Below are 24,587 nucleotides of genomic sequence, written 5' to 3' on the forward strand. Positions count from 1 at the left end.
TGTGGCTTTTTTGTTGTTGTCTGTCTGTTTTTGGTCAAGCTGATTAAATATCTGTAATTCTAGCTAGCGAGAGCTTGGGGCATTAATAAATAAAAGGGCTGCTTCCCTAGCGACTAGCTATTCTAAATAAGAGTATCAATAGTGGAGCAGGGAAGATAGCATAATGGTAATACAAAGAGACCCTCTTGCCTGCAGTTCCAAACCCCTAGGTTCAATCCCCCAAAACACCATAAACCAGAGCTGAGTAATGCTCTGGGGAAAAAAGAGAAAAAAATTACAATAGTGAAGGCTCTACACATGGAATAAGACCGAAAACTATCCCTGAAGGATTCGACTCTGGTTTTTATTGTTGTTGTTTGTTGGGTTTTTGTTTTGTTTTTCTTTTTTTACCACCAGAGTTATCACTGAGACTCAGTGCCTGTACTTAGAATTCACCACTCCTGGCAGCCATTTTTCCTTTTTCTTTCTTTCTTTCCTTCTTTTTTTTTTTTTCTTTTTTTGCCTCCAAGGTTATCTCTGGGACTCTGTGCCTACACTAGGAATCCACTTGCTCCTAGAGGCCATTTCCCTCCTTTTGTTGCCCTTGTTTATTGTTGTTGTTCTTGTTCTTGTTGTTATTGCTGTTGTTGTTGGATAGGACAGAGAGAAATCAAGGAGGAGGAAGACAGAGAGGGGGAGAGAAAGACAGACACCTGCAGACCTGCTTCACCGCCTGTGAAGTGACCCCCCTGCAGGTGGGGAGCTGGGGGCTCAAACCAGGATCCTTATACCTGTCCTTGGGCTTCGCACCATGTGCGTTTAAGCCGCTGTGCTACTGCCTGGCCCCCTTCTTTCTATTTTTATTAGGGCAGAAGGAAAGAGAGAGGAAGGGGAGATTCAGAGAGAAAGGTTGAGAAAGGGAGAGGAAGACAGACCACTCATGAAACATAAAGCATCCTCCCTGCAGGTGGGGAGCAAGGGCTTGAACCCGGGTCCTTGTGCTTGGTAATATGTGTGCTTAACCAAATGTGCCATCATTGGGCCCCTAAGGCTTCCACTCTGAAGGAGCCAAACTTCTGCCTCGGTTTACCCAGTAGAACCCAATTTCAATAGGAAGGTATATAACCAGTGAACTCTTGCATAACTGTGGTCAGTCTGTTTTCTCTTTGCCAACAAGCCTACGTCCTACTCTAGGCAAATGGTATCTTTATGCTGTCTGCCTGTTTCTTCTCTTGCTGACTTCCTTTGTTTCCAGCTTCCTTCTTTTCTTTTTTTTTTTCTCTATTTTATTTATTTATTCTTTTTTAAAAAATATTTTATTTATTTACTTATGAGAAAGATAGGAGGAGAGAGAAAGAACCAGACATCACTCTGGCACATATGCTGCCAGGGATCCAACTCGGGATCTCATGCTTGAGAGTCCAAAGTTTTATCACTTTGCCACCTCCCAGACCACGTATTTATTTATTCTTAATGAGTGAGCCTTACAGAGAGACAGAAAGGAACCAGAGCAGTGTTCATCTCTGGCTTATAGTGGTGCTAGGGATTGAACCTGGGACCTCCTCGGAGTCACAGACATGACAGTATTTTTGCATAACCATTACCCTGTTTTTCCAACCAGGTGACTACTTTTTTTTTTTTAACTTATTCCCTTTTGTTGCCCTTGTTGTTTTATTGTTGTAGTTATGATTGATGTCGTTGTTGTTGGATAGGACAGAGAGAAATAGAGAGAGGAGGGGAAGACAGAGAGGGGGAGAGAAAAATAGATACCTGCAGACCTGCTTCACTTCTTGTGAAGCGACTCCCCTGCAGGTGGGGAGCCGGGGGGAGGGGGCTCGAACAGAGATCCTTATGCCAGTCCTTGCGTTTTGCACCACCTGCACTTAACCTGCTGTGCTACTGCCCAACTTCTTAACTTACGTATTATAATAAACTTTCTATAACCTTTGCTGCTTCTCCCAGGGCCCCTGCACATTGCCAGCCTAAAGACAGCAAATATGTCTTCAATTAAAATATAAGATTACTGAGTTACAATACAGGAAAAAAGTTTTCTGTAACCCAGCATGTACTCCATGCACATGAATTATTCTTTGTCTTACTTTAACCTCTAGGTGGAAAGGTTTGGTAGGTCCCGTATCAAGTCTTTCTCTATCCAGTGGCTGCCTGCCTCAATCTCCAGTTCATTTTACAACCTGCACCCAGGCAATGGAAAGCTCATAAAACTGGATACTCAAGATTCCTGAAGTGTGAGTAGTATAGTCTGTTGGCCTTCAGTATAATTGGAGCTGGTGCGAGCTGTCCCACCCCCACGGCACTTTGGGCTGTATGTGACTCTGATTAGGTCATCCTAATTTGTGAGCCCTGATTCTACAGTGGCTTCTTGATAAGTCTCTGAGGGTACATCTCTGGCAGAGACACCCAAATACTCATTCTCCCTCCAGGAGGGAGGGTGAAGCTCAGGACCGTCACCGTCATCTCTAGCAGTGCTGACCAGAGTCTGCCTGCATTGTCAAAATGGCAGAGCCAGAATGAAGGAGACTAGGACTGAAAATTCTTCTCGCATGTTCTCCCAGAATTAGTGCCACTCCCTTCCCTCCTCAAATCACCTGTTAGCTCTTCTCACAAACTCCATCTGCTGTATCTGCACTGATCTGACTTAACAGAACACCGTTTGCTGTACAGCTTCCATGCAAATGTTATTATTTAGAGATAGTAGCCCACTAGGGAAGAAGGGGAGAAGGAGCAGAGAAAGGAGAGAAACAGGTTTCTTCCACTAGATGCTAATGCAGACAAACCCAGGCTTTTGAATCCTTCTTCTACCATGTCAATCCATTTCCTGGGTCCAGCTTAACCAAAAGGGCAGGAGGTTCCCCAAGTCCTACCATTCTAAATGAGAGGGAGGTGTCAGGCCACCTTGCTTCTCAGCAAGCTTCAGACCTGGTGGCTCCCACTAGAAAAAAAAAAAATTCTTCCTACTAAAGGGAGGGAGGCCTCTGGTCTCATTGGAAGACTGTCAGCCTTGGAACTAAAGGCCAAAAAGGACTGTTTTTCTCTCAGGAATCCTATCTCTTAGAAAGCATCCTCTCTCTTTCTCATCCCTCTCCCTTTCTCCCCTTTTTCTTTTGCATTTTTTTTCAACAGAGAACTGCTCAGCTCTGGTTTATGATGGTGTGAGGGGATTTTGGAGCCTCAGGCATGACAGTCTCTTTGCATCCTCTCTCTTTCTCATCCCTCTCCCTCTCTCCCCTTTTTCTTTTGCATTTTTTTTCAACAGAGAACTGCTCAGCTCTGGTTTATGATGGTGTGAGGGGATTTTTGGAGCCTCAGGCATGACAGTCTCTTTGCATAACCATTATGCTATCTACCCCCTCCAAGTCAGGAAAGCAATCAGGAATGCAGGGAAAGGACTTTGAAGAGAAAAAGGTGAATGGGTATCCTTGGGAGTCCAGGAAGTGTCTTCAGTTTCAGGAAGAGCTCCCAACAGATAATGTAATTTTTAGAGAAGATCCAGATTATTCTCTTTATTTTTCAATTAACATTTTTATTATCAGGAGGGTGGGGGCATAGCATAATGGTTATGCAAAGAGACTTTCATGCCTGAGGCTCTCAAGTCCCAGGTTTAATCCCCCACACCACCATATGCCAGGGCTGAGCAGTGCTCTGGTAAAATAAATAAATATATAAATAAAATCTTAAAACATAATAAATAAATAAAGATTTATATTAAAAATTTTATTATGGGGTCAGGTGATGGTGCACCTGGTTAAGTGCACACATTACAGTGCACAAGGACCCAGGTTTAAACCCCTAGTCCCCACTTACAGGGGGAAAGCTTCAGGAGTGGTGAAGCAGGGCTGCAGGTGTCTTTCTCTCTACCTCCTCCTTCTCCTCTTAATTTCTCTCTGTCATTATCAAATAATAAATAAATAAAAAGATTTTTTTTAAGTTATTACCTTTGAAAACAATACAGAATAAAAGTTAAAAACAATAAAGCAGGGAGGCGGGGCTACGAGCAGCAGCAGATGTGTTTCTCTCTCTCCTCTCCCTGATCAACTAGGAATACCAAAGAAGACCACCTGGGACCGAAAAGTTATTACCTTTATTTATTTGGTAAAGACAATCAGAAGTCAATCAAGAGGGAAGGGCAGAGGTAGATAGTATCATGGTTATGCAGAGAGACTCTCGATCCTGAGGCTCCAAAGTCCCAAGTTCAATCCTCCACACCACCATAAGCCAGAGCAGAGCAGTGACATAGTCACTGACATAGTGGGGGTTGTATTGTTAAATGGGAATCTGGGGAATGTTATGCATATACAAACTATTGTATTTACTGTTGAATGTAAAACATTAATTCCCCAATAAAGACATAATTATTTAAAAAAAAAAGGGAGGAGGGAGATAGAGAGGAAGAGAGACATCTGCAGCCCTGCTCTGCCACTCACAAAGCTTTCTCCCTGAACGTGAGGACCAGGAGCTTGAACCTGAGTCCTTGCATATTATAACATATGCCTTCAACCAGTTGCGCCACCATCCAGCCCCCAGATTGCTTTCTTTCTTTCTTCCTTTCTCTCTCTCTCTTTTTTTTACCAGAGCACTGCTTAGTTCTGGCTTATGGTGCTGCAGTAGATTGAACCTGAGACGTTGGAGTCTCAGGCATGAGAGTCTCTTTGCATAACCATTATGCTATTTTCCCCCTCCAAGATCCAAATTTCTTGATGTGATCTTTTTTTAAAAAACTATTTCCTTTATTATTTATTACGTAGACACCGAGAATTTAAGAGAAAGGGGAGGTAAGAAGGAGGATGTGAGAGAAAGACACCTGCTGCACTTTTTCACTGCTTGTCAAGAGTCTTCCCTGGAGGTGGAGACTTAAATCCCAGTCTTTGCACCTGCAAATGTGTGTTCAACCCACGACCCCCCCCCCCCATGTAATCTTAAACAAGACCTCAGAAGAGGGTGCTAACATTTAAGTACTTGAGTCCAGAGGCAAATCCTCCACCCTGGGCCTTCAGGAACTTGAGGACAGGGAGGGACTCAGAGACTGTCAGAAATGACACACGGGAAGGCCAGATGTACAATAGGAATGAAATAAAAAACAAACAAACAAAAGGGGGTCCGGTGGTAGTGCAGCACGTGGCACAAAGCTCAAGGAACGGTGTAAGCATCCAGGTTCGAGCCCCTGGCTCCCCACCTGCAGGGGAGTCACTCCACAAGCGGTGAAGCAGGTCTACGGGTGTCTCTCTTTCTCTCCCCCTCTGTCTCCCCTCCTCTCTCAATTTCTCTCTGTCCTATCCAACAATGACAACAACAACTCTTGTCCTATCCAACAACAATGACAACAACAACAATACTAATAACAACAACCATAACAAAGGCAACAAAAGGGAAAAATAAAGAAATAAAAATTAAAAAGACAAAACAAAAATCAAAGTTTGGAACAAAGCAAATGTTCATTTATTGGAAATAAACGGACAAACAAGACCAGAGGGCAGAGTCAGAAAGAGAATCAACTGAGCAAAGAGTTCTGGGGCTTTTAAGGGAACCTGTAACTACTTGATAATAGATCTTTCCTCTTTAGCCTGTATTGGTCTACCTTTTTTTTTTTTCCTTCTAGTCTTGAAATTGTGCGTGTGTGTGTGTGTGTGCGTGTGTGTGTGTGTGTGTGTGTGTGTGTGTTTTAATTGGAGGGCCAATGGTTTATAACACAATTGCTAACACATAGGTGCAACCCTTCATCTTCCCGTGATAACTATGATAACCTCCCCAGCCAGAGTTGAGCAGTGCTTTGGTAAAGTAAATAAATAAATAAAATATAGTGTAAATGTGGTCCAGGAGGTGGTGCAGTGGATAAAGCACTGGACTCTCAGGCACAAGGTCCTGAGTTCAATATGTTTCTCTCTTTAGCATTATCAGAATCTCCATGCTGACTTTTTAAAATTAAATTAAATTATTATTATTATTAATTATTATTGGATAGAGACAGAAATTGAGAGGGGAGGGAGGAAGATAAAGAGGCACCTGCAGCTCTACTTCACCAGTTGTGAAGCTTTTCCCCTATGGGTGGGGACCAGGGACTTAAACCCAGGTCCTTGCACACTGTAGTATGTGAGCTTAACCAGGTGCACCACCACTTCCCCCCCATCTTTCTCATTAATAAATAAGATCTTACTTAAATTGGGGTATGCCTCCCTGCTTGTTTCAAGCATTCACACACCGTTGTTGGATTGGTAGATTTGAGACATCATATCCTAAAGACTGCTTCTCCAGATGCCATGCACTCATGCGACACAAGGGTGGGGTCCTAAAAAGAAACCTAATTTTTCAGAAACCCCCACCCAAGTACAGAATCACCCTGTCCCAGAAACAGGGAGTCACAAAAGTTCCTATCTCTCCACCAAACTGTTTGTGATTAACAAAGCCTGCTTGCTCAACCACTGAGGATAATAAGTGGTTTCTGCCTTTAAATTCCGCTGTATGCTCAAGGTGGAGGCTGCGCTCTAGACAGCAACTTGCTGTGAGGGAGACAGTCCTCTGCCGGGAAATAAGGACTAATTTAGACCTGGGTCTCGAGTGATCTTCCTTAGGCCTCACAATACTCAGGAAGCATCCAGAATGATTATCAGAGATTGTACATGGACCTCATACCTGTAATAAAGGCCTACATTGACAAAACAGGAAATGATAAGTGTTGGCGAGGTTGTGGAGAAAGAGCTGTTGCACGTCAGTGAGAATGCATTGGATCGACCTTCTTGTGGTGCATCCCGTGAGTACCCATTCATTGGGGAAACTGATGATCCTTCCTAGCTGACTGAATCCACATGGATCCCAGTCACTTTCAAAGCCAGCAACAAGCAGCACCTGACAGCTTTCAACCTGACGCTGTTGACTGGCTACGGAAGAAGGGCAAACGCTAGAAGAAGAAGTGGGAATGCAAACTGTTACAGTCAATATGGAACAGTACTGAGTGGTCCGGGAGATGGCACAGCAAATAAAGCACTGGACTCTCAAGTTCAGTCCCTGAGTTCAATCCCCGGTCACACGTGTACCAGAGTGATATCTAGTTCTTTCTCACTCTGCCTGCCATTAATTTTGTTTTAACTTAAATATTTATTTATTTATTTATTTTTGGATAGAGATAGAAATTCAGAGGAGGAGGGGGTGATAGAGAGGGAGAGAGACAGCTACAACCCTGTTTCACCACTCAGGTAGGGACCAGGGGGTAGAACCTGGGTCCTTGTGCACTGTAATGTGTCTGCCTACCATTACTAATTAATAAAGAAAATCTTTTTAAAAATTCACCTCACTGACTCTGCATGCCTACTTGTTGGTAATTGGTCATAAGATTGAAGCTTCCTGGACCTGAGAAGCAGCGTAATGGTTATACAGAAGACTGTTATGTCTAAGGTTCTGAGGTCACAAGCTGAATCCCTAGCTGCACTATAAACCAGTGATCATCAGGGCTATGGTCTCTCTTTCTCTCTGTATCTCTCTCTCTCATTAAAACTAAATATTAAGAAAAAAAAAAAAAGAACTCTGATAGAGAAATTTCCTATTATCCATCCCAAGCTGTGGACCACCACCAATGACATTTTGTTACTGACTCTATGAATAAGGTAAAGCAAGAAAAAGTGGTTTGCTTGAGCAGCTGCAAAAGAATGGAGCTCAAGGGCAGAGGGTAGATAGCGTAATGGTTCTTCTTCTAGCGTTTGCCCTTCTTCCGTAGCCAGTCAACAGCGTCAGGTTGAGCCTGATGTCAAGTTTCGAGACCTCCTTTGAATCTGGAGAGGTGGCAGTCGTTGACTATGTGGGTCATAGTCTGTCTGGAGCCGCAGGGGCAGTTCGGGTCGACTCTGGCTCCCCAGCGATGGAACATAGCGGCACACCGGCCATGGCCTGTTCGATAGCGATTGAGGAGGGCCCAATCATAACGTGCTAGGTCAAAGCCGGGTTGACGCTTGCAGGGGTCTGTGATGAGGTGTTTGTTCTTTACCTCAGCTGACTGCCAACTCTGTTTCCAAGAGTCTGGAACAGAGAAGTTCAGTGTAGGCGTAGGGGACCAGATTGGGTGACAAGACGTCAAGTGTTGGACAGGGTGGGCGAAGATATCTGCGTATATTGGCAGGTCCGGTCGAGCATAGACGTGGGAAATGAACTTAGGTGATGCCGCATCCCGACGAATATCTGGCAGGCCGATGTTGCTAAGAACTGGCAGCCATGGAACCGGGGTGGAACGGATGGTTCCAGAAATTATCCTCATGGAGGAATATAATTTGGAATCGACCAAGTGGACATGGGGGCTACGGAACCATACTGGGGCACAGTATTCTGCAGTGGAATAGCATAATGCCAGAGATGATGATCGCAGTGTGGAAGCGCTCGCGCCCCATGAGGAGCTGGCCAGTCTTGCAATGATATGATTCCTTGCGCCCACCTTTGCTGCAGTTTTTATGAGATGTTCGTGAAATGACAGAGTGCGATCGAGAGTAACGCCAAGATAGATTGGCTGGGCTTCATGCCGGATTCTCATATCACCAAGCTGCACATTAAGCTCACGCGAGGCCGAGGCATGGTGAAGATGGAAAACAGATGATACCGTTTTAGCAGTGCTAGGGATTAGTCGCCATTTTTTACAGTAATCAGATATCAGAGACATGTCTTTTGTGAGTGTTTCCTCGAGGATGTCGAAATTGGATGCCTGAGTTGCACAGCAGATGTCATCGGCGTAGATGAACTTCCTTGAAGAAGTTTCTGGAAGGTCATTGATGTAAATATTAAATAGCGTAGGAGCCAGAACAGAGCCCTGGGGGAGGCCACTTGAGACAAGTCTCCGTCTGCTAGACTTGTCACCCAGATGCACCTGGAATCTTCTGTTTTGGAGAAGAAACGATATAGTGTTGGCCACCCATGGAGACAGGCATCTTGAGATCTTGACTAGGAGACCACGGTGCCAGACCGTGTCATAGGCTGCTGTGAGATCAACAAAGACAGCACCCATCTTTAAATTCTTCTGCATAATGGCTATGCAAACAGACTCTCATGCCTGAGGCTCCAAAGTACCAGGTTCAATTCCACCTTACCGCACCGTCATAAACCAGAGCTGAGCAGTGCTCTGGTAAAAAAAAAAAAATGGAGCTCAAACCCAGTACCCTGTTGGCAGATGGTCACTCCCTTGGTTACTATTCTTCCATTTTTAAGGAGCCAGGTGATAGAGCACACATCTTACAGTGTGCAAGGATCCATGTTCAAACCCCTCCCCTCCTCCCCACTTGCACTGGGGAATCTTCACATGTGGTGAAGCAGTGCTGCAGGTGATAAATAAACAAATATATATATATATTTTTTAAACACCAGAGCACTACTCATCTCTGGCTTATGGTGGTGCTGGAAATTGAACCTGGGAGCTTAGAGCCTCAGGCATGAAAGTCTTTTACTTAACCATCACCCTAGTTCTCTGTGTGTGTGTGTCTTTCTCTGTCTCTACCTCCCCAGTCCATTCTCAAATTTTCTGTCTCTATTCAATAAATGAAAAAATAAAAACAAGGCAAAAACCTTTAATTCTTTATTACTTTGTGGACTTTTTCTCTTGGATTTTTCACATGTTCAATCACCACTACCAGCCCAAACCACATTAAATACTACTATATAATTAAAAAAAGAAAGTATTGTCTCTGTTATCAGACATTTCATGACCCTTATGCCTTTCAGGTTCTTTCACTAGTGAAAAATGTTTAGCCAGGGCTGAAGACTCTCCTGCCTGAGGCACCAAAAGTCCCAGGTTCAATCCCCCACACCACCATAAACCAGAGCTGAGTAGTGCTCTGGTAAGAAGATAAATAGCAAAGTATAAGAGTAAGGATTCATTCGGAGAGCATGTTGGGGTTAAGCAGTAATTCTTTACTTATTCAGATGCCACAGAAGTGTCACACAATGCACACAGCACACAAGCAACCCGATACCTCTCCTTACTTAGTAGCTGTTCACAGGTAAGGCTCAGGACGTGGTCACCAGTCGCTGTGTCACCGAGCTGATGGTCCTTCGTCTGCTGGTACGACCAGATGAACGAGGGTCTCTGGAAGCTGGGGAAGCAGTTACTTAGCCTAGCCGCGTGTGCTTGAGTCTCTAGCAGTAACGGTGAAGGGGCTTCATCCGGCTGGTTCCTGAGCCTCTACTTATACTAGCTTGCCTCTGGTTTTAAGGTTACATCTCCATTGGCCAATCAGGTTTGGGTTGATGTCTTATCCTACGTATATACGTATGTCTCTGTCTTATCACACTATGCAGATGCACTATGGTTACTAGGGTTACATGTTCACTACAATAAACAAATAAATAAATAAATAAGAAAGACTTTAAGCAAACACTAGAATGGCCAGCTGGTACAGGAATCATTAAGAAAATATATTGGGGGTTGGGGAGATAGCATAATGGTTATGCAAATATACTTTCAGGCTTGAGGCTCTGAAGTCCCATGTTCAATTCCTGGCACTGCTGCACTGGTGAAAAATAAAAATATATTGTATTAGGAGAAAAATTAAGGTAAATAAAGGCAAGTTCATTTAGGAAATCACACACACACACATACACACACACATATCTGGGAAGTCTGCAAATGAGCAGGGGCAAGATGGGGCTGGAGGTCTAGCATTTTGAAAGGCTTAGGGTTTTTAGTCCCACCCCCCAGGTCGCCTGTAATTGGTCAGATTATATTCATGTCTTTGGCGGACTTTGGCTTCCTTGGATCCAGTGGTTGTTGGTGCAGTTTCAAGTGGTCTGGCTAGTTTGGACTGTTTTTTGGAATGACCCTGGGTTGCAAGATAGACAATCTGTTTCCTATGCTATGCAAATTTAGTAATACCAACTCGGGGGTACTCATCACTGACTCTGCGTGTGTGTGTGTGTGTGTGTGTGTGTGTGTGTGTGTGTGTGTGTGTGTGTGTGTGTGTGTTTAACCAGAGCACTGCTATCAGCTCTGGTTTGTGGTGGTGTGTGTGGGGGGAGTGAACCTGGGACTTTAGAGCCTCAGACATGAGAGTCTTTTTGCATAACCATTATCCTGTCTACTCCAGGCCCTACTCACTCCCTTTTCACTTCTTTCTAAGCTAGTCTTCTGTAACTATGGGATGGTTATGCTCAGTGAACCAAATAAAGAGATAAAAGACATCTACTGGATGATTTCACTCATGCGGACTATAGATCATTAAAGCACGAAAACTTGTAGGGGGAAAAGTAACCAGATTGCTTCTTAGATTTTGTTAGAACCGGGAGTCGGGCGTAGCTCAGCCCGTTAAGCACGTGTGGCACAAAGCGCAAGGACCGGCATAAGGATCCCGGTTCAAGCCCCCGGCTCCCCACCTGCAGGAGAGTCGCTTCAGAGGTGGTGAAGCAGGTCTGCAGGTGTCTGTCTTTCTCTGCCCCTCTCTGTCTTCCCCTCCTCTCTCCATTTCTCTCTGTCCTATCCAACAACGACAGCAATAACAACAACAACGATAAACAACAAGGGCAACAAAAGAGAAAAATACATAAATAAATTTAAAAAAAAAAGATTTTGTTAGAACCATGGTAGTTTTCAGAAATCAGGGGCACAGACTTTTTGTGGGATAGAGAGCATAATGGCTGTACTGAAGACTTTCATGCCTGAGGCTCTGAGGTCCCAGGTTCAAGCCCCAGTACCACCATAAGACAGTTGAGGAAAATGAATAATAAAGTATCTTTCAAAGGAAAATTACATCTCTCTCTCTCTCTCTCTCTCTCTCTATATATATATATATATATATATATATATATATGCATATATATATTTTTTTTTTGGTTTTTAAAAAAGTTTGAGCTTTCCAGGAGGTGGTGGAGTAGATAAAACATTGAACTCTCAAGCATGAGATAATGAGTTGAATCTCTGGCACTACATGTACCAGAGTGATGCTCTGGTTCTCACTCCTCTCTCTCTCTTTTAACCAGAGCACTATTCATCTCTGGCTTATGGTGGTGTGAGGGATTGAACCTGGGATTTTGGAGCCTCAGGCATGAGAGTCTGTTTGCATAACCATTATGCTATCTACCCTCCACCCTTATCCCTCCTCTCTGTTAAGATAATGTGACAGTAAAGGTCCAGAGGACGAGGCCAGATCCATAGCCCCTCCCAGGTTTTTACACCAAAGTGTTAGAATTACAAGATGCCTAAGTAGGGAAAGTCTAATCAGCATAAAGAGCCAGGAAGGGAGGGCCATGCCTTGAGGCAGGCCAGGGACATTGTATAATGCTCTGGTTTATTTACTTTTGGCATGGGAGATTTATGACCCATTTCCAGTTGGAGATGTCCGTGCAGGCAGGAGTAAATCTTCCTGTGTGAGTGAGGGGTCTGCTTATTCTCAGCACATCCCCTCCAATCTGCTTCAGCGAGATAAATCCTTCTCATCAGGGTAGGAGGTCAGACTTCAACATATTTCCTTCACTCTCCCAATTAATAAATAAATCTTGGGGGTAGTGATTAAGAAAAAAAAACAACAAAAGAAATGGGGCTAGGTGGTGTTCATCTGGTTGAGCATACACATTACAATGCACAGGAACCCAGGTTCAAGCCCCTATTCCCCACTTGCAGAAAGAAAGTTTCACAATCAGCGAAACAGACATTTCTATCCCTCTCTACCTCCCCCTTACTTTTCAATTTCTCTGTCTCTATCCAAAATAAGTAAAAATATTTTTTAGAAAGAAGAAGAGGAAGGACAAGGAAAAGAAAGGAAAAAAAGGAAGGAAAGAAGGACAAGCGAAACAGAAAAAGGAAGAGAGGAACTGAAATCACTAGTTCAAAATGAAAGGCCCTATCATGCCAGGCTAGCATTGCAGGCAGGAGAGAGGATCCAGGAACTCATGGTGGCTTGGTAATACAAATCTTTATTCACAGGGAGTGTTCCAGAGTTGAGTGTGAGCACAGAGGGTTAAGCCACATGGTGCCAAACCACAATGGCTGCCTCCCACTCTGCACGCCAAGGAGAGAAAAAAGAAGAGAGCAAAGAAGAGAGAGAAAGAAACAGAAGTGGCTTTATAGGGTAAAACCGGAAGTGGCAAGTCAGGAACGGAGATGGCTAGGAAAGGGGGTGGAGAGAGGCAAAAGGCATGCTGGGAAGGTGGAAGCGTCCTTAGCAACTGTTGCGATGGTTTTAACTGGTGGGATTAACAACCTGCAGGTATGGCGGGTCTCGAGCTAGAAAGAAGATAGATCAGGCAAAACAATGATTATGTAAATAGGCCATAGTGTCAGCAATGGAGGATGGAGCAGGGGGACTGCCCGACACTATAGTCCAGGAGGCGGTGCAGTGGATAAAGTGTTGGTCTCTCAAGCAGGAGTTCCTGAGTTCAAACCCCAGCAGCACATGTAACAGACTGATGTCTGGTTCCTTTTCTTCTCCTATCTTTCTTACTAATAAATAAATATATAAATAAATAAGATCTTTAAAAAAAAATAAAATAAAGAGGAAAGGCCCTAGGGAAGAAGGTGAATTGATCCTGATTAGGTTAAAAGAAGATGGTAACTGTCAATACTTGGTTGGCAGTTACTATAATAAAACCTAATTTGGAAAACAAAGGGACAGCAATCAGAGACTCAATTCCCCCATCCAGTTCCTGTTCCTTTTTGTCCCTTTAAAATAATGAAGGGTGGGAGTCAGGCGGTAGCACAGTGGGTTAAGCGCACGTGGCACAAAGCTCAAGGACTGGCATAAGGATCCTGGTTTGACCTCCCAGGTCCCCACCTACAGGGGAGTCACTTCACAAGTGGTGAAGCAGGTCTGCAGGTGTCTATCTTTCTCCCCCTCTCTGTCTTCCCCTCCTCTCTCCATTTCTCTCTGTCCTATCCAACAACAACGACATCAATAACAACAACAACAGTAATCACTACAACAATAAAATAACAAGGGCAACAAAAGGAAATAAATATTTTTTAAAAAATGAAGAGTGACATTAAACCTATTCCAGAATTTTTTTCTAGGTTGAGCTTCTTGTTTTTTAGGTTTTGTTTTAATGCCAGAGCACTGCTCAGCTCAGACATATGGTGGTGCAGGGGATTGAACCTGGGACTGTTAAAGGGGAGGGGGAAGGGAAGGCCGACACTGGCTTCCCCCAATTCCCAAAGTCACACATTTTCCCAACAAAGAATTGATGGAAGAGGGGGGTGGGTAGATGGCATAGTGACTGTGCAAAGACATTCTCATGCCTGAGCCTCTAAAGTCCCAGGTTCAATCCTTAACACCACTGTCAGCCAGAGCTGAGCAGTGCTCTGCTTAAAAAAAAAAGGGGGAGGTAGAGGGAGGAGAATTGATGGAAGAGAGCATGATTATTCAGGTAATTTAAACTTTTAGTGAAAGCAAAACATGTTAGGGAAAGAGAGAAAGGTAGTGAAAAAAAAGAGAAAGAGAATACCTTTACACAGTGTGGGAGGAGTTTCAGTAAGGTAGCCACACCTGGCGATTTCAGCAGGTTAATGGGAAGCTGGTCCAAGTGTGCCCTATGTAGGGTTTAAAAGGAGGGGACAGGGAGTCAGGCGGAAGCGCAAGGACCGGATTAAGGATCCTGGTTCGAGCCCCCGGCTCCCCACCTGCAGGGGAGTCGCTTCAGAGGTAGTGAAGCAGGTCTGCAGGTGTCTTTCTCTCCCCCTCTCTGTCTTCCCCTCCTTACTCCATTTCTCTCTGTCCTATCCAACAACAATGACATCAAAAACAATAACAATAAAAAACAACAAGGGTAACAAAAGGGGGAAATATATATAAAAGGAGGGTGTTAAAAAAGAAAAAAGAAAAAAAAAAGGAGGGTGCTGGGCTAGCATGAGGGTGTTTCTTCCCAGGCACGTGCTCTCTGGGTTGGAGAGAACTCGACCGGAGCCAACCTGGGCTGCTGCTTACTTACTCTGTGACGCGGGAGAGAGACCAGGAACTCATGGTGGAGCGGGAACACAATGCAATTCCTTTACTGATCAGAGACAACACATATATATTTATCTTTAACCAGAAGTAGCAAGTGGGAAAAGGAAATGGCTAGGAGAGGGGGTGGAGAGAAGAAAAGAGCACGAAGGTAGAAAGCTTCCATAGCAGCTGTTGCAAAGGTTCTAACCAGTGGGATTAACCAATACCCTGCAGGCAGGGCAGGTCTCAGGCAAAACAATGATTATGTAAATAGACCATAGTATCAACGATGGAGCAGGGCGTAATGCCCAACAGGAGGGGACAGGGAAACAAAAGAGAATAAATATTTAAAAAAAAGGAAGCAACATTCATAGAGAGACACCTTTTGGAACCTTTCCAGGCCTTCTGGACCCCCTCTCCCCAAGGTTCTCTTCACTTTAACTTCACTTCTGCACTATTTCTACTTCATACCTCAATAAAGAAGTTTGGAACCAGGACCAGGTGGTGGTGCACCTGATTAGCACCCATGTTACAGTGTGAAGGACCTGGGTTCGAGCCCCCAGTCCACCTGCAGGGGGAAGGCTTTGCAAATGGTGGAGCAGATCTGCAGGTGTCTCTCTTGTCTCTTCCTCTTGGTCTCCCCCTCCCCTCTCTATTTCTGGCTGTCTTTATCCAATAAATATAATTTAAAAATTTCTTTTAAATAAAAGAACTTTGGAACCTGCATACTGACCACAGATTCTTGCAACTCTTTCAAGAGGCCCTGTGACAAATCTCGCTCAGGAGGAAGCTGGGAAGGCCGTGGTTAGCCTCTCCCCTCCCCCTACATTTTTTTTTTCTTCCAGGGTTATTACTGGGCTCAATGCCTGCATCATGAATCCACCGCTCCTGGAGGCCATTTTCCCCCCTTTTGTTGCCCTTGTTGTAGCCTTGTTGTGGTTATTATTATTGCCCTTGTTGACGCTATTCGTTGTCGGATAGGACAGAGAGAAATGGAGAGAGGAGGGGAAGACAGAGGGGGAGAGAAAGACAGACACATGCAGACCTGCTTCACCGCCTGTGAAGCGACTCCCCTGCAGGTGGGGAGCCGGGGGCTCGAACCGGGATCCGTACGCCGGTCCTTGCGCTTTGTGCCACATGCGCTTAACCCACTGTGCCACCGCCCGACCCCAGCCTCCCCCCCTACATTTTTATCCTCCAGCTAATGTGGTGGTGATGCAAAAAGACTTTCATGCTTGAGGCTCCAAATGTCCCAAATGTTTAATTTTCAGCACCACCATAAACTGCAATTTAGTTGTACTGTATTTTTTCTACATAAATACTTATTTTTTTCTTTTTTTAATATTTATTTATTTACCAGAACACTGATCAGTTCTGGCTTATGGTGGTTCGGGGGATTGAACCTGGGGCTTTGGAGCCTCAGGCATGGAGTCTCTTTGCATAACTATTATGCTATCTACCCTGCCCCCTACTTTTTCTGCGTATTTATTTATTTAGCATAGAGACAGACAGAAATTGAGAAGGGACGGGGGGATTAAGAGAGAGAGAGAGAGATTCCTGCAACACTGTTTTTACCACTTGTGAAGCTTCCCTTCTTTAGATGGGGAGGCGGAGGCTTGAACTCAAGTCCTTGTGCTTTGTAATGTGTGCACTCAACCAGGTGCACCAACAACCATTTATTTATTTATTTATTTATTTATTTATCTTTACCAAAGCACTGATCAACTCTGGCTAATTGTAATGCAGTGGATTGAAACCTTTGACTTTGGAGCCTTGGGTATGAGAAAGAAAAAGAAAGGAAGGAAGGAAGGAAGGAAGGAAGGAAGGAAGGAAGGAAGGAAGAAAAGAGACAGGAAGGAAAGAAGGAAAAGGTATAAGTAAAAAGAAGTGAGAACAATTTGGGGTGGGGAAATAGCTCACTTGGGTAGTGTGTTGCACTGCCATGTGTACAACCTGGTTCAAGCTCAGCCCCCATAGCGCTGAAGGAACTTAGGGTACTGTGGTCTCTGCCACTCTTATCTCTATAAAAAATAAGTAAATAGACACCTAAATACCCATAATGACCAGTTCTTTTGATTGGGGTGACTTTTTTTTTTTACCAGAGTGCTCTGGTTTATGGTTTATGGTGGTGTAGGGGATTGAACCTGAAACTTTGAAGCCTCAGTCAGAGTCTATTTGCATAAACATTATGCTATTTGTGCCCCCCCCGTGGCTTCTAAAACAAAGTTTTATTTCAGAGAGAGAAGAGGGAGAAAGAGAAACAAAGAGAAAGAGAAAGAAGGGGAAAGAGAAAGGGAAAGGGAAAGAAAAGGAGAAGGAGAAGGAGGAGGAGAAGGAGGAGGAGGAGAAGGAGGAGGAGGAGGAGGAGAAACACTGCTTAGCACTTAGTGCTAGCTTATGGGAGGGCTGTGTGCATGGGGGTGGGAATGGCGCTGAAACTGGGGCTTTGGAACCTCTGGCATGAAAGCTTTGTATAAGCAGTATGCTATCTCTTTTGTCCCTATCAAACAGTTTTACTTGTTGGTTTCTTAAAACAGTTTTTTTCTTAATGTAGGTCAAATGTTTTTAGCCTAATTTAGATAAGACAGGTATTACAATTTCTTAGTAATAACTCCGGAACTCCATTTTAAAATGGAGCTTTACTCAGTAGGTAATGAAACTGTTCTAAAATTGATAGTAATGATGGATTCCAAACAATATGAATACACTTAAATTCACTGAGCTGTATACTTTATTATTATTTGCATACTGAGAAATAGTTCTAGTTCTTGTCTACCGGGTAATTATACTCTAAGAACATTTGCTGTAATCTTGTGGATTTTCATAAGGAGATTAGTAATTAGAATTCTTAATACAGGTAACTGAAGTTACAGCAGCAACATCTCAAGTGAAGTGAAAAGAACTTATAGATGTTTAGGTATTTTCTCTTAAACTCATTTCAAAGTACTTTTCTACCCATTACCGATTTGCTATTTGAAACACTCTTATAAATTGGTCATGGCAGATCATTTTTTCATGTGAAAACTGAATAGAGCCAGAGAAAGATGAAGAAGCAGGTTGCAAAAAAAAAAGAAAAAAAAACTCTAAGCTTGTCAGTCTGATATATACACATATACATAAATTAGGGGCAACTATATACCTCAACATAGACGTGCTCAACAGTCCTCTCGTGATTAGACTTAGACACAGAAGGCTCTGGAATCTAGTAGAATGCCTAAAGAAGGCACTGTAAATGTTCTAATTAATTACTACTTAGGCCTAGACACCCTCCTCTCCTCCCCCTACCTCACATCCCTCAATCACTCTATCTACTCAACTAATTACACAAAAGAAAGATATATCTCCTAACCTCTTCTGACAGCATCATTGTCACCACTTGATAATAGCTTTTTTTTTTTTTTTAAGATTTTGTTTATTCATGAAGAAGATAGGAGGAGGAGAAAGAGAAAGAACCAGATATCACTCTGGTACATGTGCTGCTAGGGATTGAACTCAGGACCTCATGCTTGAGAGTCCAAGGCTTTATCCACTGCACCACCTCCCGGACCACACCCCTTGATAATCTTTAGAAGAAAAAGTATCCTATTGGCTAAGAGATATATTGGCAAAAGTATATAACAGCTAAAGAACAATTACCATCTCTATGACAACCTTTATTAGAATCATCAAACAAGTAAATGCAGTAAAACTCAAGGCTAACCTAGACCCCACTAAAATTCTAGGGCTATTTCCTCACAAATGTGAGACCAGACCCCATAGACCAACTTGGATACAAAAAAATGACACTAAATACTTTAACAGCTAGAAGAAAATCTAAGATCATCAGATAAAGAAGGGACTACAAAAGCTGGATAAGGGCAAGAGACTGGCTCACTTAATGGTGGCCTTTGTGGTCACTACTTGGTCACCCCATCACCTGGAGCCCCAATCAGGGAATCCCAGGATTCCCCGGTAGATACAATAGACCTAGACTTCTAACGGACTCCTCTCTCCACCATCACTGGTTACTTCCCATCAAGAAAGTCACCATAACGAAGAGAAAACACAAGTAGAACCTGAACTGGAATCAGCATATTGCACCAAAGTAAAAGACTCTGGGGTGGGGGGTGGGGGAGAAAATACAGGTCCAAAAAGGATGACAGAGAACCTAGTGGGGGTTATACTGTTATGTGGAAAACTGGGAAATGTTATGCATATACAAACTATTGTATTTAATGTCGAATATAAAACATTAATTCCCCAATAAAGAAAATTTTTTAAAAAGTCACCATAAGCCCTTTTTTATCATTAAAAATTTTTTAAATATATTTATTTATTTCCTTTTGTTGCCCTTGTTGTTTTATTGTTGTAGTGATTGTTCTTGTAGTTATTGATGTTGTTGTTGGATAGGACAGAGAGAAATGGAGAGAGGAGGGGAAGACAGAGAGGGGAGAGAAAGATAGACACCTGCAGACCTGCTTCACTGCCTGTGAAGTGACTCCCCTGTAGGTGAGGAGCCAGGGGCTCAAACCGGGATCCTTATGCCTTATGCTGGTCCTTGAGCTTTGCACTACGTGGGCTTAAGCCGCTGCGTTACTGCCAGACTCTCTATAAGCCTTTTCAAGGGCCTCTCCAGGAGCTTGCCCTCACTATAAAGTAGCAATGGTAGGGACCACCCCTCTCTCCAAAGGGGCTGGGTCAGTCTACGCTGACACTAGAGTAAGACTGGTCTTGAAATGGGTGCAATCTAGGCTGCTCCTAGCTGTAACCATGGATTGTGAGCTCAGATTGACAGGGATTCAGGTGGGGAGGTGGGGGTTTAGATTGTTAGTGGAAAACTGAGAAATGTTACACGTATCAACTACTGTATTTCACTGTATTTACACATGTATCCTGTTGACTGTAAATCATTAATCCCCCAATAAAGAAGGATTAAAAAAAAAAAAGAACCAGACAGCATACTGACTGCGTGTTGACCTTTCATTTTTTTATACTCAATTGAGCTTTATTATTTTCAGACAGGACGGAGAGGCAGAGAGAGTGAAAGAGACCACAGCACCAAAGCTTCCTTCCTTCAGTGCTGTGAGAGCCAGGCGCACTATCCAAGAGGACAATTCCATTGGCCCACAAACTGGGAATTCTGGCGAGCCTGATTTGAATGGAATTAATGAGTTCACTTCAAAAGGGAATAACAATAGTTATGACTTGATTGAGTGACAGATCACTTAATGGAAGGACTGTGCACCGAATTTAAAGTCTCAAAGTCATGCCATGATTCAGACATGTGGATCTGTGACCACCCTTACTAGTACTGCACAGTCAGAAAAGCCAGGGCTTAGTAATAGATGTTAGTGGATCCAGGTGGTGGCATACCTGGCTAAGCTCACATAGTACAAATACGGGTCCTCACCTGCAGAGAGGTTGCTTCCCAAGATGCAAAGCAGTTCTGCAGGTGTCTATCTTTCTCCCTCTCTATCTCCCTTTACCCTCTCAATTTCCCTCTGTCGTAGCCAACAAAAAAATGGGGGGGGGGGAATAGCCACTAGGAGCAGTGGATTGATAGTGCCAGCACTGAGACCCAGTGATAACCCTGGAGAAAAAAAAAAATAGAATAGATGTTAATGTCCTTTAGCAAAGGCAGGATTTGAGCACAGTCACCAGAAGGCACTCTAGCCACTAGGCTTCCAAAAGAAGTTGTTGTAGAGAATGTCTAATTAAAATGAATTGTCAAGGCAAACAATAAGAAATTGAAGCAAGGTTGCACTTATTCTTTTGCACAAGGGCATGCAGCCAGCAGAGGCAGTCAGGAAGCAATGCCCCGCCCACTCACCCTTCTCCCTTCTTTTTTACCTGACACAGAACTGTCTCCTCCATCCTTGGGCTGGGCTTCAGAGCTCACAATCTCCCTGCTGTCTAAATAAGGAAAGGAAGAGAGTCTGAGGGTCTCTATTGGAGGATTAGCTTGCAGTGCTGTGCAAGAAAATATTATCTGAACCTAAAGAATTAAGAACTGGTGGACACAGGCTGCTATAGATAAAAATTTATTAAAATGTTTGTACTAAACAATTGTTCTGTTCATGTTCCTTTGAAGATAAGACCTGACCATCTTTTACAAAGGACACATTATTAAACTAGATACCACCAAGCTGTCCTGCCCTAACCAGTGTCCTAGTTTAGCAACCCCTTTTTTGCAGGAATACCATTTCAAATCAAGAGCATACTCACCTCTGTGGACAGTTTTACCACTGATCTGCCAGTGCTTCTTTGCAGAACAGGAATTAACAAATGGCCAGGGTTCATTTAAACAATGTAGAACTGTAAATTCTGTTTAGTCAACTTAGTAACATGGGACCAAAGACTATACAATCTTAACTTGGTTCTCAGCCTCTAGAGTTCACTCTTTCTTTCTTCCCTTGTTCCTTCCTTCCTTCCTTCCTTTCTTCTTATTGGGGATTAATGGTTTACAGTCAATAGTAAAATGCAGTAGTTTGTACATGTGTAATATTTCTCAGTTTTCCACATAACAATTCACCCCCTCTAGGCCTTCCTCTGCCATCATGTTCCAAGACCTGAACATTCACCCTAACTCCAGAGTCTTTTACTTTGGTGTAATACACCATTCCTACCCAGTCCAAGTTTTGCTTTGTGTTTTCTTATCTATTCAGCTTTATTATTATTATTATTATTAATGATTCAGTAATGATCGACAAGACTGTGGGATAGCAGGGGTATAATCCCATACAATTCCCACCACCAAAGTACCATATTCCACCCACTCCATTGGAAGGTTCCCTATTCTTTATCCCTCTGGGAGTATGGACCAACGATCTCTATGAGGTGCAGAAGGTGGGAGAATTAGCTTCTGTAATTGCTTCTCCACCAGACATGGGTGTTGACTGGTTCATCTATAACCCCAGCCTCTCTCTTTCTTTCCCTTTTTAGGTAGGGTTCTGGAGAGGTGGGGTTTCAGTATGCAATGGTGAGATGGTCTGCCTAGGGAAGACAGGTTGGCATTATGGTGTATTCTTTTGTCATCATCCCATATTCATTCTTCTCTTTCTGACTTATCTCACTTCACATGATTCCTTCAAGCTCCATTCAAGATGGGCTGAAAATGGTGAAATCACCATTTTCAATAGCTGAGTAGTATTCCATTGTGTATATAGACCACAACTTGCTCACCCCCTCATCTGTTGTTGGACATCTGGGTTGCTTCCAGGTTTTGACTATTAAAAATTGTGCTGCTATAAACATGGGTATACACAGATCTTTTTGGATATATCCCTAGGAGAGAAGTTTCATGGTCAAAGCATAGGTCCATTTCTAGCCTTGTAAGGGTTCTCCAGACTGTTCTCCACAGGGGCTGGGCCAATTTACATTCCTATCAGCAGTGCAGGATGGTTCCTTTGTCCCTACAACCTCTCCAGCATTTGTTGCTGTTACCTTTTCTGATGTATGTCATTCTCACAGGAGTGAAGTGGTATCTCACTATTGTCTTTATTTGCATTTTTCCCTGACAATCAGTGACTTGGAGCATTTTTTTCATATGTTTGTTGGCTTTCTGGATCTCTTCTGTGGTTAATATTCTGTTCATTTCTTCTCCCCACATTTGGATGGGGTCATTTGTTTTCTTGTCGCTGAGTTTGGTGAGCTCTTTGTATATTTTGGTTATTAGCCTCTTGTCTGATGTATGGCATGTAAAGATCTCCCATTCTGTGAGAGGAAAACCTCACTTTTAACTTAATGATTCCTTTTCAGGGTGGTAGGAGGGATGAAATTTGTGAAGATGGTCAACCTCTGCTATCTGCTGTGTCTGATGGATAAGGACAAAACTGCAGTGCATCTTCCATGCGAAGGAATAGAGAGAATACTGGCTCAGGAGTCAGAGTGGGGTTCTGCTTTCCCTACAGGACTGAGTTGCTTATCTCTGAACTGATGCAGCTTCTCTCCCAGCCTGGGTATTATTATTATTACTATTATTTTTTTTCTTTTGGATAAAGATAAGAGAGAAACTGAGCGGGGAGCAGAAGATAGAGAGGGAAAGAGACAGAGAGACACCTGCAACACTGTGTCACCACTTGTGAAGTGAACTCCCTGCAGGTGGGGAGCCTGGGATGGAACTGGGCTCCTTGTGCAGATCCTTGCACTTTGTACTTCGTGCACTTCATCTGGTGTGCCACCACTCAGCCCCTGCCAAATCATTTCTAAAATCCAAATCCCCACCTCCCAGTGTCCTATTACTTTTCAGGCATTTTCTCCCTCTCTCTCTCTCTTTCTCTCTCTCTCTCTCTTTTAATATATATTTATCTACTACTGGATAAAGACTGAGCGAAATTGAGAGAGGAGAGGGAGAGAGATAGAAAAACGCCTGCAGATATACTTCACCCCTTGTGAAGGTTTCCCCCTGCAGGTGGGGACCAGGGGCTTAAAGCCAGGTCCTTAGTGTGTACACGTAGCCAGGTGCCCCATTGCCTAGCCCCTCCTATTACTTTTTAATAGAGTCTTCTGCCTTTCGCTGACTTGTCAAACTCTAGTCAGTCATATGCTAAAAGATACATTTACTAAGCTTGGGCATCCTTTTTCGGTGTAGGATATGTAAAAAGTATTTAACTAGAGTTCTCTTCTCAAACCAGAGTTCCTTTCTGAAAGACAAATGTTTCACTAATTAAATATTGTTTTTCCTGGTACCAATAGATTTTTTAAAATAGGGGGAGTGATCATTTACATTACATAGTTGTTGGTACATGTGTAAAATTTCTCGTTTTTTGTGTTTTTTTTTTTTTTTTTGCAAAATAATCACCCCCAGTCTAAGTTCTTCCTCTGATGTCATGCACCAGGATCTGAAAGCCCCCCACCCCAGAGTCTTTTACTTTGGTGCAACACACCAAACCCAGTTCAAGTTCTACTTTGTATTTCTCCTTTCTTTGCGTAACCATTATGCTATCTACCCCCTAGGCCTGTATTTCTCCTTTCTGTTCTTATTTCTCACATCTGTCTATGATGGAGATCATCCCATATTCATCTTTCCCTTTCTGGTTTATCTCACTTAACATAATTCCTTCAATTTCCATCCAAGAAGAGGTGAAGAGTGGTCCGGGAGGTGGCACAGTGGATAAAACATTGGACTTTCAAGCATGAGGTCCTGAGTTCAATCCCCAGCAGCACATGTACCAGGGTGATGTCTGGTTCTCTCTTTCCTATCTTTCTCATTAATAAATAAATAAAATCTTTTTTTTTTTTAAAAAAAAAAAAGAAGAGGTGAAGAAAGTTAATTAATCATTTTTTAGCCTCCTTTTTTTTCAACTTTAAAAAAATATTTATTTATTTTGCTTTTGTTGTCCTTATTGTTTTATTGTTGTAGTTATTGCTGTTGTCATTGCTAGATAGGACAAAGAGAAATGGAGAGAGGAGGGGAAGACAGAGGGGGAGAGAAAGATAGACACCTACAGACGTGCTTCACCACCTGTGAATCGACTCCCTGGTAGGTGGGGAACCGGGGGCTCGAACCAGGATCCTTATGCCGGTCCTTGCGCTTTGTGCCACCTGTGCTTAACCCGCTGTGTTACAGCCCGACTCCCGTCTCCTTTTTTTTTTTTAAATTTTTTATTTATAAAAAGGGAACATTGGACATTAATAGCAACAACAATGATAAGTACAATAAAAAAAAAGGGAAACAAGGGAAAATTAAAAAAAAAAAAAAAAAAGGAAACATTGACAAAACCATAGGATAAGAGGGGT

General features: G+C 43.1%; 1 long non-coding RNA gene across 1 annotated transcript in view; it reads left to right on the forward strand.

The window, feature by feature from the left end:
- The window catches only part of LOC132540940 (uncharacterized), a 44,296-nt gene that overhangs the window by 4,228 nt on the left and 15,481 nt on the right, over window positions 1-24,587 (forward strand). Inside the window, exon 2 of the long non-coding RNA XR_009552147.1 lies at window positions 2,091-2,225. This is a non-coding gene — a long non-coding RNA (uncharacterized LOC132540940). The remainder of the gene's footprint in view (window positions 1-2,090; window positions 2,226-24,587) is intronic.

This window comes from Erinaceus europaeus, chromosome 10 (genome assembly GCF_950295315.1).
Source record: "Erinaceus europaeus chromosome 10, mEriEur2.1, whole genome shotgun sequence".
NCBI lineage: Eukaryota > Metazoa > Chordata > Mammalia > Eulipotyphla > Erinaceidae > Erinaceus > Erinaceus europaeus.